General features: G+C 37.5%; 1 protein-coding gene across 2 annotated transcripts in view; it reads right to left on the reverse strand.

The window, feature by feature from the left end:
• Positions 1–20,116, reverse strand: part of ss (spineless) — a 151,439-nt gene that overhangs the window by 61,584 nt on the left and 69,739 nt on the right. The window contains exon 1 of one of the 2 annotated variants that reach the window (XM_034980129.2): positions 7,703–7,831. The gene's annotated coding sequence lies outside the window, so the exon portion shown is untranslated. Of the gene's footprint in view, positions 1–7,702; positions 7,894–20,116 lie in introns of those variants that run through there. The other variant, XM_069505908.1, reaches the window with a different exon arrangement.

The raw sequence follows: 20,116 nt of genomic DNA on the forward strand, positions 1-20,116 counted from the left end.
AAGTTTTCAACTTTCAATGTTTTTCTGAGCCCCGCCATAAAATTAAATGGGTCACAGTCGTTTTGTAGAGTCATTCAAGTGTGAGCAATGTTTCATGTAGTGGGTACTCAGACGTGAAACTATTATCAGATGCAAGGCTTTCTGATTCTGAAAACAACAACCGGCCGGTCAAACTCATTGGGACTTTGATTAAGCAAATTAGCTTTTTTCATAATTATAATAACTTCAATTGTGCAGCGCATTAATTTACGCAGGAATGATGAAAATCCTGCATTTTACTAAACATTTTTAGACAGTCAAAATACCTCAAAGGTTGAAATTATCAACTCCCAATATTTTTCTAAGGCCCGCTATAAAATTAAATGGGTCACAGTCGTTTTGTAGAGTCATTCAAGTGTAAGCAATGTTTCATGTAGCGGGTACTCAGACGTGAAACTATTATCAGATGCAAGGCTTTCTGATTCTGAAAACAATTACCGGCCGATAAAGCCAGGTTCGCGGGGACAAATTAGTCTTTTTTATGGCGCCTTATGGAAAACAATAACCTCTGATAAGGCGCATAATCCATCATGCGGGGTACACTTTTTACTTGGGCGAGCTTAATTTGATGGTGTGATTAAAGCTTGAAAATAATTTAAGACGTTAACAGTAATTTCTAAGAAGAATTTAGAGCTGGTTCAAAGTAAAGCAACAAGCATTGCATTTTTAAAGCTTCCGACTGGTTTTAAATAGGTTTTGATAGTCGATAGTGAGGTAGATAATAGAAAATTTAAAAAATCTCAAAGAAGACAAGAAAACAATATTAGGATAAGTGGTGATTTTATGCATAAAATATGCATAATATATTAAATAACACAACGATATCAATATTATAGCATTCATGATTGATGATGTTGATTATTAAGAACGAAAATTGTGGGACACAAGTAGGTAAAAAGTTTTGCACCGAAATTTTCAGATTATCAGTGTCAGAATCGCACACGAAGGATTCTGTACCATCATAAAAGATATACTATAACACTATGTTTTTTTTTTGTATGGCGACCATTTTGAAGTTTCAATTATTTGTTGTTTTAGCGATAATAGAAAATACACACTCAAATGAAAATTTCAACTCATATTACGGTTCATGAGATACATCCCACTGACAGACAGTCAGACGGACGGACATCGGAGGCTCAGTAATAGGGTCCCGTTGGCACCCTTCGGGTACGGGACCCTAAAAATGGGGTAAGCAGTGCCTTAATGCCTATATGGAGTGCACGGCACTCCAGACTCGGTTTAACTAAGTAAAAAGTACGCTTATAAAGCTAAAAGGTGTTTCAAGTTAGCCTTTATCAGATCAATTATACATTCGCCGTTGAGTCAGCGCTCAGCGCACGCCAAATTGGGATTTAATATAGTTTTTGTATAAACTGGAACGGTGTGTTTATTTTGTCGTGTCTTAGTGTTGTGCATACTGACGACTTTTTATTTTACGACTTTTTATTGCGTCTGTTCTGCGACTAATCATCATTGTAAAAGCACAAACTATTAATTATCATGTTTTAGTTAGTACTATCAATAATATTTTATGTCATAATAGCTGATGCCCCGCGACTTTGTTCGCGTGGAATTAGGTTTTTTAAAAATCCCGTGGGAACTCTTTGATTTTCCGGGATAGAAAGTAGCCTCTGTCACTCTCCAGGTCCTTATCTATACACATGCAAAATATCACGTCAATCCGTTGCACCGTTGCAACGTGATTGAAGGACAAACCAACAAACCAACAAACAAACACACTTTCGCATTTATAATAAGGGTACTGATAAAGGGGACTGATGTACTATTAAATATTCCATGCTATAATACCTACCTACTATGTTTGTTATGACTTGACAAACCCTTGTAGCTTTAGTTTCAAGTTCGCGTAAAAATTATCATCATCTAACAAATGCAGCAACCGACCATCAAAAAGTGTAATTTATTACCTATTTTGTATAAACCATTTGATTTGATTTGATTACTTTTCTCAAGTTATAAATTAGTAAGATCATAGCGGTAATATTTCATCGAATATTGCAACTTTTTATCGTACGGCAAACAAGCAAAATGCTAGTGTGGTTTAAGGGGGTGTTGTTACACGATAGATTTTATGTATGGTTGCACATTGTAGGTAACTAAGACACTTAAGAGACCTAGACTAGCTAGTTGCAACATGCTTCTATCCCAGTATAAAGACGTATACCTATGCGATAGGTTCATAGGTCAGTTCGGGTCAATATCTAAATATATAAAAGGAAAAGGTGACTGACTGACTGACCTATCAATGCACAGCTCAAACTACTGGATGGATCGGGCTGAAATTTGGTATGCAGATAGCTATTATGACGTAGGCATCCGCTAAGAAAGGATTTTCGAAAATTCAACCCCTAAGAGGGTGAAAAAGGGGTTTGAAATTTATGAAGTCCACGCGGACGAAGTCGCGAGCATAAGCTAGTATATATATATATATATATATATATCTCTCTCTGTGTGTGTGTGTGTTTGTGTGTGTAGCTAGTGTCAAATCCTTACTCTATGCTTCTATTATGCATCAACTTCTTTACATAGGTACCTACCATCCTATGTCAATGTCTTGCTAGTTTCTAATAAAAGCTTTTAAGTAGTAAATACCTTATTCCCAAATACTAACAGATAGGTAGGTATACATATATTTTCCTCAGCTTTTCGTAGTTTCGTAGTACATCGATAAATCGTGGTGGCCATTGAATTAGCATGGATCGATAGGGCCCATCCGGTCGCTATGGTGCCTGGCACGGCTTTATATAAACATACGGTTATGTAATAAACGTTTTTCCATTGTAAAGGTTATTTTACTTCCTTTACTTTGCCTTCTATTTCCTAGTTCGTCGTGGAACTTTGGATTTCTTTATCCGAACTCCGAAGTCACAATTATTGCTTACTTGTTTATACTTTATGTTGTACCTAGCTGATGCCCGCGACTTCGACCGCGTGGAATCAGGTTTTGAAAAATCCATTTTCCGGGATAAAAAGTAGCCTGTGTCAGGTCTTTATCTATACCCATGCAAAAAATCACATCAATCCGTTGCACCGTTGCGACGTGATTGAAGGACAAACCAACACACTTTCGCATTTATAATAAGGGTACTGATGGCTGATTTACATTATTTTAGTAGCATTTCAGTAAAGTGACCGATATTATGATTGGAACAGTGTACCTTTTTTTTTTTTTTCCGTTCGGGGAGGAGGAAAATCCTCATGGATGCCTCCGGCCTGCCCGACTCCACAATGGCCTACGGACTAAAAACCTCCTCCGCCCTCCGCTCTATCTTTCAGGTAAAACCTTTGCATTGCATCTGAAAGATGGAACAGTGTACCTGAAACAGTAAAACCTGCATACCCGAGAGTGACTCTGAGCTTTCTTACGAGGCCCATAGTTGGCGACCATGTCTCGGGTCCATATGTCATCACTGGCAACTCGCACTGTTTAAAAACTTTGGTCTTCAAGCACTGAGGAATTTTGGACAAGCAGACATCTCGAAGCTTCCTGAACGCTGCCCAACCGAGTTGGATTCGGCGGCTGACCTCTTTCTCGAAATTGGACCTACCCAACTGGATTGTGTGTCCTAGGTATAGGTATATACTCGTCTACAATTTCGAGTGCAGAGCTCTCAACGATTACTGGGTGGGGCGGACATAAGAATTAGACATGATGATGATGATTTATTTAGTTAATATAAATTAGGTATTTTCCAGCTTTCTTCCATATTGGTATTTTGTGTTCCAAACAAACTCACACTTGCACAAAAATTATAAATTATATGAGTATGAAGCATTCGATAAAAATACTACGAAATACCAATAATTTAGTGGCTACCGGTCCTGGATACCGGTATTCCAGATATAATTCCAGTTAAAACTATCTCGCGTCCCGCGGCGCGGCGAAATCTGTACGTATCGAGAGGGACCGTGTAATCGATGCTTCAACAATCGATTTAATTAGAATTATCGACATTTCGAATGTACAGTCAGAGGAAAAGTTCACAAACTTGAAAGATTATCTTTGAAAAATAAATCTAAATATAAAAATGAAAAAGCTGACTGACTAACTTGATTGGCTGACTGAATGATATATCAACGCACAGCTCAAGCTACTGGGCGGATCGGGCTGTTTGGAATGTAGATAGCTATTAGGTACATCCGCTAAGAAGGAATTTTTGAAAATTCAACTCCCAATGAGGGGGTAAAATAGGGCTTTGAAATTTGTGTAGTCCACGCGGACGAAGTCGCGAGCATCAGGTAGTTAGTAAATTAATTAATCAATATCGAATCATCATCATCATCTGATGATGATGATCAATATTTATGGCTACATCACTAAATAAGATTCAAATGTGTTCATGAACAAATAATTAGTATTTTCAATTTTCAAAGTAAGATAACTATAATATACTAAATGGGGTAGGTATCATATGAAAGGGCTTTACCTGTTAATTCTAGAACAGATTTTTATTTCTTTTTATGCATAATAGTTTTTGATATATCGTGCAAAATGTCTAAAGAATACGTCTGTAGTACTGAACCCCAGTTTTTAGGAAATAAAAGTACCTACTTATATTTGCCTTTTCTGATGCAGATTTTTCAGATATTTGCCATTCTGCGCCTCCATCTGTCGGCCCACTTCACTCTCAATAGTTAAATAGTGACCGTAAAAGCATAAAAGGTTTTTTTTCGCAAACTCAACAACCACTTTAGTCGTCGCCAGTACCAACAAGTTACCACGTCGTCGACCCCTTAAAGTCCTGACTGCACAATAAAGCATATACCCATTGCCCCCCCACTGATTTTTATATTCAAATCTCGTTCGGAATAAAATTATAAGGCGTATTAATAACTCAATATATGATATACGCACGTCTTGGTAGCGTACGGTATGCAAAGTGGGTGTTTGATATGGGATTTACGGGACCAATTATCGGGTATACAAGGCAGTGGTCCGACCGCCGACGATGAACGAAAAACGAGTAGAACTAGAAACTATAAACTAGTTGGCGATCAGCGGGAAGCGACTGTGTAGTTTCGATACTTTTGTCGACGGGCTATAAGCGAGTGTGCAAGTGCGACGAGCGATTGCTCGCGCCATTCGGTCGCGGTCGATCAGTCCTGTGCAAACCTCATATGATCAAGCGAGCGAGCATCGCTGAACGAATATCACTGAGTGAGTTTATTTTTGAAAGCTCGTCGCTCAGCGACAAAACTAGTAAAGCGAATCGTCGCCGACAGTATGAACAGTCAGCGAGCAACTTTTGACATACGCATCTCTTTCGTTTACACGGAATGTACATTTATTTTGCGTTTCTTCAGAGAGAAAATCGCCGAAAGTTAGTCGTTTTCGCGGCGGCGGTCGGACCGCTGCCTTAATAGGAAAAGAATTTGTTTTGGCCGTTATAAAGAAACTATTTCTATAACTACACTAGCGACCGCCTGCTGAGTCTCTTGGCGAAATTATGAATCCCATTTTTCCTATTAGATGATACTTTCACGTTCGTCCGCATGAATTTTTTTAAATCTCGTGGGAACTCTTTGTTTTTCCAGGATTAAAGTAGCATACCTATATGTTTGTTTCCAAGGCAAGCTATCTCTGTAAAGAGATGACGCCCGTGGCTTCCTATAGGTGGATTTATATATTTTCTTTCTCTTTAATTTTCCTGGACAAATAGTAACCTATGTTCGTCTCTGCGATGTAAGCTAAAATACAGTGATGTATTTTTCTTTGAAATCGGTTAAACAGATGGGTGGTGAAAAGCTACAGATAGACAGGTATAAAGACAGACTTTCGCACTTATAATATTCTAGTATGGATTATAATATTATTTCATACTTTATAAGTACTATTTAAGTAGGTAACTTACGTTTATGTATGTTCGTAGTATGGCAGGTATATCTTGCTACAGCCCTTGTGCCTCTAACTAACAGTAGAATGACGATAGCTATAAACAACAAACAATGGTAGCATCGTAGATCGATCGCGAGATAACAAAATCTAAGCATTCGCAATCGAAAGTATCGATTACATTCTCTCGAATCGGAATCAGTACTCGGACACCACTCATTTATTAATACATGCTATAATAAAATTGCCTGACAACGTTAAATACGTGTCATGGAACACATTTATAAGTAATCGAATACATCGGTATGCTATCGATTCTAAATCGATTTGGTTTTGTTTTGCAAATGGGTGCGGGCCGAAATGATTTAGTGGCGCTTTAGTTTTAATCGCGGGATAACGTTTGCTTTTGATATTACTTTTGTCGGAAGTCAACGACTTAGGAATTGATAATATTCTAGTGTCGTCTCTTGATTATACCTGTGGCCCTACCGCGGTTGTTTGACAGCTACAATGTCACGATCGCAATCATCTCTGATTGGTTAATGCTCGCTCACTATTGGCCACAATGCATTGTTGCAAGAAGAATCGCAAAAATTCAGCCAATCAGAACAATTGAGATTGTAATAATGATTGATGCAGGTTTTAGACAATCGCCCTACAGTTTTATTCCTAAGAAGCTTAAAAGTAAAACTAATCCTAAAGGACTTGCATCAAAAGGCAAGCCTTTGTCGATGGTGATATGTTGGTTGCATGATAGATATTAGGTATAGACTATAGTTTCTTTTTAGTAGCTTACCACTGGAGGCCTTAGCCTCCAGGATTATAATTATTATTACAATATGTATGATGAATTATTTTTTACATGTAACTCTTAGTACATACAAGATGAGGATAATGGACTAAGTTTTAAACCGGTTGGTCCTAGTATAATCAGTGACAGTTTACTCGACTAAACAGAGAATATGAGAAAAGATGTGTCTGTAAATAATATAAGCCTATACTATTCCTAATAGCACTATTAGGTAACTCTTGTATTCAGGATGACTAAAGGCGAGATCTTTATAGAGGACTAGATGATGCTCGCGACTTTAGGTTTTTAAAAAATCCCATGAGAACTCTTTGATTTCCTGGGATAAAAATCCTGATCCTGAAGATGTCCTTCCCCGGAATGTAAGCTATCTCTGTACCAAATTTCGTCAAAATCGGTTGAACGAACGGATCACGGAAAAGCTAGCAGACAGACAGACAGACACACTTTCGCATTTATAATATTAAGTATGGATTTATTTCAGTGATATAAATGTGTGTTTAGAGATCCAAAAGCTCCTACAAAAATGTCAATCACATCAAAGTAAATGGGAAATGATGGAAACACTGAATTTGTTTTCATTATTTCAGAGTTGGTCCCGTAGTAAAAATCGAACATTAGCTGCGTGCAGTGACCTAAATTTAGATTAGAACTTAGCCTTTCTGGATGACTTTGAGACCATCTTCGACTAGTTCGGTGTCCACGACCCATTGTGATCACCGCCTCTCCAAAAATTATTAAATCCTTCTACTAACCCAACCCAAGTTACCACATTATTTGTATATACTAATATTCTATCTTTTATACTTACTGTCCGAAACTTCTGGCTCCACGGAAGACCAGCGCTGTGCCTGTATTCCCACCACAGGCGCAGCAAATGCGGAGTGGAGTCCATTTTGGTTCCACACACCACACATCTTATTTTGAGTGTTTTTTATGTGGCACCAAATAAACACTTTTTCTTTCTTTTCTTTCTAAGTATGATACAATAAGCTTACCTTGGAAGTAACTCTTGGTCCGCAAGTAACTGACTGACAGCCGCAGTATGGACAGCCTGTCCAGCTTGCTGAGGATGTTCTGCTCGAAGGGCAGCAGTGAGGCGAGGGTGTCGAGCTCTGCGTTGAGGCGCTCCCGATGTCTCTTGCTGGGGTTACTCTTTGTGACGCCGTCTTTTGATGGCGGTTTGATGCTGGAACAATGAAATAACCTTTATTTGGTATGAAATACAAATTCTTTATTGTGCGTGACAGGCGAATATTATCTCTGGTGGGAGGCATCGGCCATGGCTAGTTACCAGTTACCACCCTACCGGCAAAGCCGTACCGCCACGCGATTTAGCGTTGCCGTGTAGAAAGCAAAGGGGGGTTTGGTTTAGTAAAAACTGCCATACCCCTTCCAGGTTAGCCCGCTACCATCTTAGACTGCATCATCACTAACCACCAGATGAGATTGCAGTCAATGGCTAACTTGTATCTGAATAAAAATAATCCATACTAATCCATACTAATATTATAAATGCGAAAGTGTGTTTGTCTGTCTGTCTGTCTGCTAGCTTTTCACGGCCCAACCGTTCAACCGATTTTGATGAAATTTGGTACAGAGTTAGCTCATATCCCGGGGAAGGACATAGGCTACTTTTTATCCCGGAAAATTAAAGAGTTCCCATGGGATTTGCAAAAACTAAATCCACGCGGACGAAGTCGCGGGCATCATCTAGTAAAAAATAAAAATATGTCGAGATGGTAATCGCGGAGGAAACGCTCCGCACACCCCCACAGCCACTGCGCTAACCCGGTGCAGGCGAGCGCGGGTGACGTGCGGGTGTGCGGGGCGTCCCCACCTCATACCCTGATCCCAATCTTCACCTGTCACGTACTATACATAAGACGTTTAATCTAAGAAACATAGCAAATAGAAAGAACAAAGAAAGAAACAGCAATTGTTTTTAATGTGTGTCTTCGAAAGAAGAGTTAATGCACCTTCTTGGCAGATGCGCTCTATTTTAAGCAGTATCATCATCTACTGAAGCCTGATAATAAAAGATTTAAAAAAAACATCTACTGACCCGGCCCGCCTCATAAACACTTGGACCAGTTGGAAGGACTCATAGTCTTATTGACTTATTCTTAAATCAGTTATGTACCTACTGTGAATATCGTTATAAATAATTTTACTAAAAAACTTTGGGTCTAGGACTCAAAGCTCACCCTTGTCGCATAAGTAATACTAACAGGTGAGATTGCGTGACTCAGCCCTCGTTAGCTACTGGCCCGGCCCGGTTCATAAACACTGGACCAGTGGAAGAACTCATAATCTTATTGACTAACTAGCTTATGCTCGCGACTTCGTCCGCGTGGACTACAAAATTTCAAAACCCTATTTCACCCCCTTAGGAGCTGAATTTTCAAAAATCCTTTCTTAGCGGATGCCTACGTCATAATAGCTATCTGCATGCCAAATTTCAGCCCGATCCGTCCAGTAGTTTGAGCTGTGCGTTGATAGATCAGTCAGTCAGTCAGTCAGTCAGTCAGTCAGTCAGTCAGTCAGTCAGTCACCTTTCCCTTTTATATATATAGATGAATCGCTGAATGTGTTGCAGTACCCGTAGTACAAGATTTTACGTCTCACCAAACCAAACCAAATTCGAGAGTCGAAATACTTCCGCGTTACAGTAAACTGGATCTTAATTGCCTTGTTTTAAAGCTTAAGTTTGCCTACACTTCTACAGCCAGCGCTCCAAGCGGAAACATTGCGAAATTAAAATCAGTGGCATTGAATATTTGACTTCAATTCAAGGCTGTTTATTCGACTCTCGAATTTGGTTTGGTTTGGTGAGACGTAAAATCTTGTACTACGGGTACTGATCGCAAATTTCGAAAACAGCTGAACCGACTTCGCTAATTCTTTTTTCATAATATTCATTGAAGTACGGGGATGGTAAAATCAAAGAAAATCCTGAAAAAGAATCGACTGTTAGGCGGTACGAAGTTCGCCGGGGCAGCTAGTTATTAGTATTACATACAAATGATGCCCGCGTGGAATGGTGCCAAGAATACTGGCTGCATTTCCGCGCTGGACAGCCAGGCTGATCCGTTGCGCGAAAAATGAGCCAGCCCTTCTGTCACCAGATGAGGCTATTAATCGCGGTGAAATGTTTAACGATTATGTGAATATCGTTTATGAAATCCTTCACCTTCCTCGTCCACCCACTTCCCGCTACACTTTTAAGGTCGTCAGTCCAGCGGGTTGGAGGTCGTCCTGTACTGCGTTTGTTGGTACGCGGTCTCCAGTACAGCAGCTGGTGTTAACAGTTTTAAATTCTATACATATTATACACTATCTGAGACAGTGGTACTGATTCTAGCCACAACTAAATTTTAGAGTAGGTATTCGCATCCTCTTCTTACTAACGCAATATAAAAAGGACGGATATAGTTAGACAGTTTTATATTTAATTTAGAGCCTTCAATTCCCGTGACTTTAGCTGCAAGTCGCGAGCCTATTGTAGCGTGTACTAAAAAGAGTCTTTAAATCTATCTTCTATATATATAAAAGGAAAAGGTGACTGACTGACTGACTGACTGAATGACTGACTGACTGACTGACTGATCTATCAACGCACAGCTCAAACTACTGGACGGATCGGGCTGAAATTTCGCATGCAGATAGCTATTATGACGTAGGCATCCGCTAAGAAAGGATTTTTGAAAATTCAACTCCTAAGGGGGTGAAATAGGGTTTTGAAATTTTGTAGTCCACGCGGACGAAGTCGCGAGCATAAGCTAGTGTAAAATAAATTTCATGCTTCGTCCTTCTTAGAAATATTAAAGAGAAAGACAACAGAATTAGCAATTAGTCAATGTGCATCGAATTAAAGTTATATTCAATTTCGATTAATACTTGAAAATATATTTTATGATTGGAAATCGAATCAGCGTACCTTACTGTATATATTATACTCAGTATGCCCTGTCGATTACCTACGTCAGATGGTCACTAATGAATTCACCCTATTTGTACCGGCTATTAAATATTAAGCAGGGTTGAAATTTGCAACACTTTTTGGATTTGGGTGTGTTCAACAAAAAATTACACATGTTCAAAACATTGACTAAAGAAAAATATAGACGGTAATGGGCTGTCAAAAAAGGAATACAATCCAAGGACCGTTAAAATAAAAAGTTGATGCCCCATTTCTACGACTCCACATGTCTAGAAGCTCTACATTTAAGGTTTAGCTACTCAAGAAAATAAGTTTGTGAATGCTAAGTCCCTACATGGCTTAGGTCTATTAATCTTTTTGTCCAGCTTTTTGACAAGTTGACCGTAATTTGACACCTACAGTGTCACACGGTAGCTGTCAAAATCGCAACCACCTCTGATTGACTAGCAGCACAACAACTGAGATTGTAGCGATGTGACACAACTTTCATACAACGGGACTTATTACAACCTAATTGAGAAGATGCAATGCTATTCACGTCAATTACAAACAACTTACTAAGTTTCAATTATCAATGTTATGAATACGTGCGCAAGCTCCGTCTATCTTTTTCCTTTAGTGTGTGTTTCGAAGAAAGTAAAATAAATTGTAATTTTTTATTATACTCAAATAAGAGTTAATACAACTGCATTAATAAAACATACAACATTAAAAACATATTTACTAAGTATAAGACTGTCTAAAAAAGGCTTTCATTTTAACTAGCTGACACGCCGTTGGTTCGCACGGGTGGTCTAAGTATAATGTAGCCATTGGTGCAAACTGTGATCGCTGTTGTCTCATAAGAGGTAGGTTTTTGTATCGATTCCCGGCTGTGGGATATTTTTTTTTGGTGGTGGAAGGCTTCGGTCGTGGCTAGTTACCAACCTACCGGCCAAGTCGTGCCGCTAAGTGATTTAGTGTTCCAGTAAGGTGCTGCGTAGAATCCAAATGGGTATGGGCTTAATTAAAATTGCTAGACCCTTTCCAGGTTAGCCCACTTTCATCTTAGACGTTTTTCCCACACGGGATTTTCAAAATCCTAAATCCACGCGGACGAAATCGTGGCTATCATCTTTAACTAATACAGCTATTATATGTTACACTATCTATCTATATAATATTATGTTAAAAAGTGATCTATTTTAATTAACGTTTATTAAACTTAAATTACAATCTAAAAACGTATTTGTTTTTCTAATTTGTGTTCACAACTCGCTCGAATAGATTAAGTGAGTGGACATAGGGGGAATGGAGTCAACGAAACTCAACCTTTTATTTAAAAGAAGAATTATTTATATTAAACTAGCAGATGCCTACGACTTCGTTCGCGTGGATTTAGGGTTTTAAAAATGCCCTTGAAACTCGTTGATTTTCCGGGATAAAAAGTATTCTATTTCACTCTCCGGGTCTTTGACTAAACCCATACAAAAAATCACGTCAATCTGTTGCTCCGTTGCAACGTAATTGAAGGACAAACCAACAAACCAACACACTTTCGCATTTATAATAAGGGTACTGATAAGGGTACTGACTAGACGATGCCTGTAATTACGTCAGCATGGATTTACTTTTTTAATTTGTCGGGATAAAAAGTAATCTATGTTCGTTACCGGGATCCGAACTATCTCCGTTGAAATCGTTCGAACTGAGGGGCCGTGAAAAGCTAGCAGACAGGCAGCTAATTTCATATTTTTAATATTATTATTGTAGATATGTATAATTATTAGTGTAGATGATGATACTTCGTACCTATTCGTAAACATGATTCGAAAAATTCCAAAAATCCTATTGTATGTTCGTTTAAAAATCAGCTATTTTGTATATGATTATTATAAAATAACTAAGACAGACTCAATTATTATGAAACATAATTAAGTTAGTTAAAATATAGGCCGGGAGCCCGTAATACTAAAAGCAAGATCGGAGACTACAAAACCATATGAAACAAAATGAGCCCATTGTGACGACGTTTGTATTTTCATTTAAATAATTAATCGAGGTGAGGTGAGGCGGATGATATAAAGACGGATCTCTGCACGGCTTGTGTATTCAATAATCTTGTAAATTCAATAATAATATTATGTGTATTAAATCTTTGAAAGGAGCAACCACCGAATTTCTTGCTGGTTCTTCTCGGTAGGAAAGGCATTCCGAATCAGTGAGTAGATGCACTTAACGATTCAAAAGTTCAGGTAAAAATTAAATTGAATACAATATATTTTTATTTATTTAAATAAGGGTCTATGACCTGCGCAAACCGCCATGCTGCAACTTCAGATGAGACTACTTGTTTTGCGATAAAATCGTACATTTTATTTCGAAATTCGAATAATGTGAACATAATTCGGGCTACTCCACACCATTTCCCGTTCAAAATTACTGCATACATTCGGGCATTACTCATAGCCGCCCGTCGATTTTGTTGATTTATTCAAAGTAGTATCAAACGAGTGTGCCTTTGATATCTTTCCGATACAAATTGTATTCATACATCTTTACCTACATACGAAATTCTACTTTAATCAGAGGTGGTTAGGATACAAAATAAATTAGCAAAAATTTTATATCGATAAATCAATGACCGATTATTTCTATAAATTGTAACTCGATTATGTTATAATCGATGGTTTGAGATAGGTTTTATTTAGATGTAGGATATTGTCTATGATGCTAATTTATCGGTATGGCTTAGGTTATTATTATTATTATAACTAAATCGTAGAGATCTTTGTAGAGATAAGTAATTACATAGGCTTTTGTACAATTTTCTTAATTATAACTTCTTATTTGTTTTCTTTTTATTTATTAACAGCTCAAACTACTGGACGGATCCGACTGACATTTGGCATGCAGAGCTATTATGACGTATAGGTACATCCACTAAGAAAGGATTTTTGAAAATTCAACCCCTAAGGGGGTAAAATACGGGTTTGTTTGTATAGTCCACGCGGACGAAGTCGCGGGCATAAGCTGGTAACTAATAAAAAACATATTTTTTAATTTAAATACCTAGGTTTTCTTTAATTGTGAGTATTACTTATACTAAGGTACCTATAGGTTGTTTTTGTTTTACAGTATAACTAACAGTAAGTATCTAAGTAGGTAGGTACTAAGGGTGAAATCTATAGAGCGCACTTTGACTTAGCTTAGACTTAAGACAGAGTTAAAACGAGACAGATGTATATCTCTCACATAAATCTGTCTCGTTTTAACTCAATCTTAAGTCTGAGTAAAGTCAAAGTGCGCTCTATAGATCTCAGCCTAAGACTAACCTTTGAAAAAAGCTACGGAATGAATCAGCGAATGCTTTCTACAATTTTCTTTATTCATATTAGGCTAGAAGCAGATAATAACCGGTGAAAAAACGCATCGTAATAATTAAAATGACCGTTTCCAAGAAAAATCATAATAAATTCCAATCGTTTTTGCCCATAATAACGGCGATGCAAGTGGTATGTATGTACCTATTACTATATCTCAGTAATAAACTCAGTGAGACGTGGCGAGGTAGCGTAACTATAAGGCCGCTTTTCCACCACAGTTGTGCCACGTTGCTATGGATGTGTTTGATATCCACCAATCATTTTCATTGCTTCGCATCGCTTAGAATAATTAGTGGAAATGGGTTCAACGAAAATGTTGGATAAAAGCAGGCGTTTGCGGAAATCCATGATATTATATGTACTACAATGAACCAAAAGCTTAATAGAATAGAATAGAATAGAATAGAATGTTTTTTTATTCATGTAAACTTTTTAAAAGTGCTTATGAATAGTCAGGTAGTTTTAATTTACCACTGGTTCGGAATGGCGTTCCTACCGAGAAGAACCAGCAAGAAACTTAATTAGCTATAATCTGCTGAAACATATCAAATCTGTATGATGCAACATGCAGCATGCGACATGCACCGCCCGCCCTCCCACTGCTAATCATGTAGAAAAAACCAGCCACCAGGCAAGCAATACGCACTACCACTACACAAATACCAAAACACACTCGGCGCACGTTTCGCTCCGACACCGGCGGGGTGATTAAAACGTTGCAGTAGCGACAGCAATGCGACAGTTCATTTGCTGTATCTCTTCTTCTTCTTATTTTGCTTTGTGGCTATTGCTGTCCCTCTCTAGCCGGACGTTTGACAGCAATGATCGCGAGATTTCCGCCTGTCGCGAGATACGTAATCACCCCGTAGAGCATCCTCCGGTGCTTTTGGTTCATTGTAGGTTCAACGCTTTTTATTTTGGAGTGATGCGTGCTATGGATGAGCTACAGATGGGAGCTACGGATGCGTGAGTTGTGCTCCATGCTCTCCCTACCGTCGATGCTTCGCTTAGCTCAAGCTTAGAAATAGACACATATTTTATAGCTTTTAAGAGCCTCAATAGCTCAACCGGTACAGGAGTGGACTGAAAACCGAAAGGTCGACGGTTCAAACCCCGCCCGTTGCACTATTGTCGTACCTACTCCTAGCACAAGCCTGACGCTTAATTGGAGAGGAAAGGGGAATATTAGTTATTTAACATGGTTAATATTCTTATAAAAAAAAGAAGCTTAGCTTTAGCATCGCACAGCTGTGGTGGAAAGGCAGCCCAAGTAGGTAGGTATGCATTATGTTACATCTGTTAAAGAATATGAGATGCTTTCTATGAAAATATGTTGTGTATGTTTCAATGATTGGAATATAATTAGGTACAATTTGAAGTTAATTAAATTGATTCAACAACATTTTAGGCATATTTCTGTAATCGTACCCTTGTTATAAATGCGAAAGTGTGTTTGTTCGTTGGTTTGTCCTTCAACCACATCGCAACGGAGCAACGGATTGACGTAATTTTTTGCATGGGTACCTATATATAAAGACCTGGAGAGTGAAATATAGGCTAGTTTTTATTCCGGAATTTATTATTATTTATTCCCACGGGATTTTTAAAAAACCTGATTCCACGCGGACAAAGTCGCAGGCATCAGCTAGTTATCAAATATGTTCTTTGTTTTATATTTCACAAGATGAGCCCTGCGGCTTCTTCCGCGTATCCTGTGGCAACTCTTTGAGTTTCCGCGATAAACAGTAGCTTATGTATGTTGGTCTCCAGAATCTACTCCAGAGTCGGTTTAGCTATCTCTGTACCTTTTCTCAAAATCGGTTCAGCGGTCGTAAAGAGGTTAAAAACCGGCCAAGTGCGAGTCAGACTCGCGCATCGAGGGTTCCGTACTTCAGTCGTATTTTTTCGACATTGTGCACGATAAATCAAATACTACCTATTATGCATAAAAATAAATAAAAATCTGTTTTAGAATATACATGTACCTGAAGCCCTTTTATATGATACCCCACTTGGTATTTATACTTAGTAATCTTACATTGAAAGTTGAAAATACTAATTATTTGTTCGTGAACACATTTTAATTTTTTTTTTGTGATAAAACCACATATTCATGGTTTTCGGATTTATTCCTTTACTCGTGCTATAAGACCTACCTAACTATGATTCTAGGTCAACAGAAAGTACCCTGTAGGTTTCTTGACAGTGATCTTGTAAGGGTTTCGTTTTTCCTTTTGAGGTACGGAACCCTTAAAATAGACAGACAGAGAAATATGCACTTTCTCATTAGACATTAATAAATATTATTAGTACCTATGGATTTTTAATAGCTAACTCCCGATATCACAATTTTGACAGTTAGTTTACCTTATAACGTAACGTAGGTCGTAGCACATCCGTAGCACTCTTTTTTGGAAATGCTACCCCTAAGGGGGTCAAATTGTGGAAGGAAGTTTGTATGAAAATTCGTCATTTTTCAAGGTATGTCCATGAAAATTGCTGTATTTGGCTTTGGGTTAATATTAAAGAAATATTCGGTATAAAATAAAAAAGACGAAGTCGCGGGAATGAGCTAGTTTAAAAGATAAAGGTCATTCCTTCAAAACGCCTAAACTGTTTCGAAATGTAACTATTATAGCACGGCCCGGGGCCCGGGGGCGGGCGGCCAAACAAAAGTTGTATTTCTCATATTTAAGTGTAATTTCATCCACAACTAATGAACATTTAATAGACGCGTTTGAATCTTATCATTTGAAACTAACTGTGCTTCTAACTGCTTCCATTTAACCTTAAACTGACGTTTAAGTGTAAAAAGTAACACAATACAATGAACTGTGGTCTGTGACTTAGTTGCAGAGTTTTTATAGATACACAATGGGGCCGATTCTCTAGGCGGTTTTCTAATTTTAAAATGTCTAATATTAGACTTAGAAAGGTGTGTTATTCTGAAAACCCACTTAAATGACAGGTCTAACCTAAAATTGAATTTGACAGCACTAAACTATTCAATTTAGATTTTAAAGAGCAAAAGTTATTCTGTTGCACGAACTAAATGCCTAAATTAAGAAACGTCAACCTAAAATTTTCTAAAATTAGAGTGGACCTCGCGAGGTGCCCACTAAATTTAAAGAGTCTGCTTAAATGGCAAAATGGACGTGTTTTGAAAGAAATATTTTTATTTGAGTTTAGAATTGTTATATTTAAGATAAAAAAAAGTGTCTTTTAAGTGTTTTAATTTAATTTAAACTTTATAAAATGGAAATATACGTGGTTTCTCTGGCTCGTCGTTAATTCACAAAAAATAATTAGGTTGGTTATCTACTTTGTTGTCTAAGAGTATCAGACACCTCCACAGACATCCTGGCGGCTTCAGCAAGGCAAACCTAAGATCCTTAAGTCTCCTTATTTCTTAACTAGCAAGTGGCAGCTGTTCGAAAATCCTGTGGGACTAGGATACTTTTCTGTAGGTACTTAGCTTACCTACCTACCTAATAAAAGTAGCCTATAAGTATATCCTTCACTAGTATGTGTCCTTGTGAAAAATCTCTGTGCCCAACTAGGTTAGATGCATAAAGGAACATACCCAGAGACAAAAACTTGCATAGGTAGCTACCTAAATATTAGTGTGAACATAAATCTTTGCCAATTAGGTATGCCAAGGTAAAACTTGATGCCTTGTTATCATTATCAATGAGATTAATTCCTACTACCTACTACTTATTGCTAAACATATCAAAAATAAAGCAGAATAAGTGTGGTGGTAGAGTAGGTACTTATAATAAAGTTTAAGTTCTAAAATCTTAATGAGTTCACCTAAAGGTTTATTTATAGGCTAAATTAACAGATTTTACATTTAGTTATGTCTTATACTTACATACCCCTAGTATTGAACTAAGTACTTGAGTAGTACCCAGTTACTTCTTTATTTTCAACTCAGTAGATACCTGCTTGAAAGACTACCTATTACATGCATAAGTAGGTACTTATACTAGCTACAGTACAGTATAGATAACTACAACTAACTGACATAGCCTGGGTTCACTTTAATCATCTGATAAGTTTTAGTTGAGAAGTACCTAGTAGATACATCTTGTAATTCCTAAACATATCATGATAGGATCTTGTTGAGTTTACCTATATAGGTATACCCATACCCATATGGGTATCACATTTCAGGTTAACTAGCTGACCTGCCTGAGTTGTACCTGCCCCAGCTTTGTTCGGGTGGAATAAGTACCTATGTAAGTATCTGAAAATTATGTCGTAGTGGTCTATATAGGTACTTAAAGTAAACGTTCCTTACATGCAAATTCTCAAGTTTTTAAACTCAGCAGCTTAATAAATTACTAGACTCAGGAGTCAGCAGCTTATATGCTGATGTCAGTCAGTCAGTTTATATTTTTACATTTACATAATATGTACGGAAGAGAGAGAGAAAAGCTAGGACTTCTCCATAACATCCTCAAAAATGTGTGAAGTCTGCCAATCCGCACTTGGTCAGTGTGGTAGATTATGGCCAAAACACCTTATTCGGAGAGGTGACCCGTGCTCAGTAGTAGTGACCCGGCGATGGATTGATAATGATGATGATGATGATGATGTACTGACCTAGCTACCTGCCTTTAGGTCACAAGAAGTATATAGGGTACTTCTAGTACCTAAAGTGATACTATAATGGTTCCTTTTGAGGTATGGAACCCATAGTTAGAAGAGAAATAACGTCAAAAAATAATTTGATTTCTTTTATCTTTTCTAGATCTATTTTATTGAAAACGGACTAAAGTTTTCTACACATTCCTATAATTCTACAAATTAATACAGAAATCTATAGACTCAACCTTTATTTAGTTTGAAATCTATAGATCTCTGACTTTGCATAGACTTAAGATACTGATAAAAGAGACAGAGTTATATCATTGGCATAAATCTGTCTCGTTTTAACTGAAACTTACGTCAGAGCAAAGTCAAAGTATGCTCTCTATACATATCTGTGCTTAAAGTATTATGTTTTAACTATGTCTAGTCTGAGCTAATTCAAAGTATAAGTACTCTATAGATTTTAGCCAAAGAATATGCAAACCTCAAAAAATGATTTTATAATTATTGTTATGGTGAAGACTGCATTGAAATTGATATAAATAGGGACTGAAAACTAATTTTGAACTATTTATACCTATAGATTATAAATTTCATTTTTCAGGTAGTACTAGTACAACTAAGTCATACTACAGCTGCTCAGTATGATGAAGGCAAGAATTTCCTAACAAAAGCAAGAAAACTTCAATCAGATACTTAATTAACAATTACTTTTATTAAATAAAATAATAAAATATATACATATGTTTCATTCTGTACTGTACATAATTAATATTTATTTCAATAACATTTAAATAAAAATTAAGTTTAGGAAACAACTGTTCATTTTTGGTAGATGAGTGACGGAACATCTTTTTAACTCGCAGACTCCATATACTTGGTTTCATGAAATGGGCTGAAATAAAAATTATCAACGTTGAAAGTTTGTTATGATGATGTGTTGAAAGGTGTAATGTATCCTACACTTCAATTTTTTGCTATGCATACTAGCTGTTTACTATGCAATTAAGCATCACTTTCTTTAACGGTGAACCAAACCATTGTGAGGAAACCTAAATGCCTGAGAGTTCTCCATAGTGTTCTCAAAGGTGTGTGAAATCTGTCAATGTGCACTCGGCCAGAGTGGTGGACAATGGCCAAACTCTTCCCGTTTTGAGAGGAGTCCCCTGCTCAGTAGTCAGCCGGCAATGAGTTGATCGTGTGATGATACTAACTGTTGCCTGTAATTATTATTTTTATATAGGTATGCTACACTTCCATTTTTTGCTATATTATAATATGTACTAGCTGTTTAATAAGCAATTAAGTATCACTTTCTTTAACCGTGAAGGAAAACATTGTGAGGAAACCTACATGCCTGAGAGTTCTCCATAGTGTTCTCAAAGGTGTGTGAAGTCTGTCAATCTGCACTTGGACAGAGTGGTGGACTATGGCCAAACTACATTTTGAGAGGTGAGCTGGCAATGAGTTGATCATTATGATGATACCAGCTGTTACCTGTTATTATT

Source organism: Maniola hyperantus, chromosome 21 (genome assembly GCF_902806685.2).
Source record: "Maniola hyperantus chromosome 21, iAphHyp1.2, whole genome shotgun sequence".
In the NCBI taxonomy this organism is placed as follows: domain Eukaryota; kingdom Metazoa; phylum Arthropoda; class Insecta; order Lepidoptera; family Nymphalidae; genus Maniola; species Maniola hyperantus.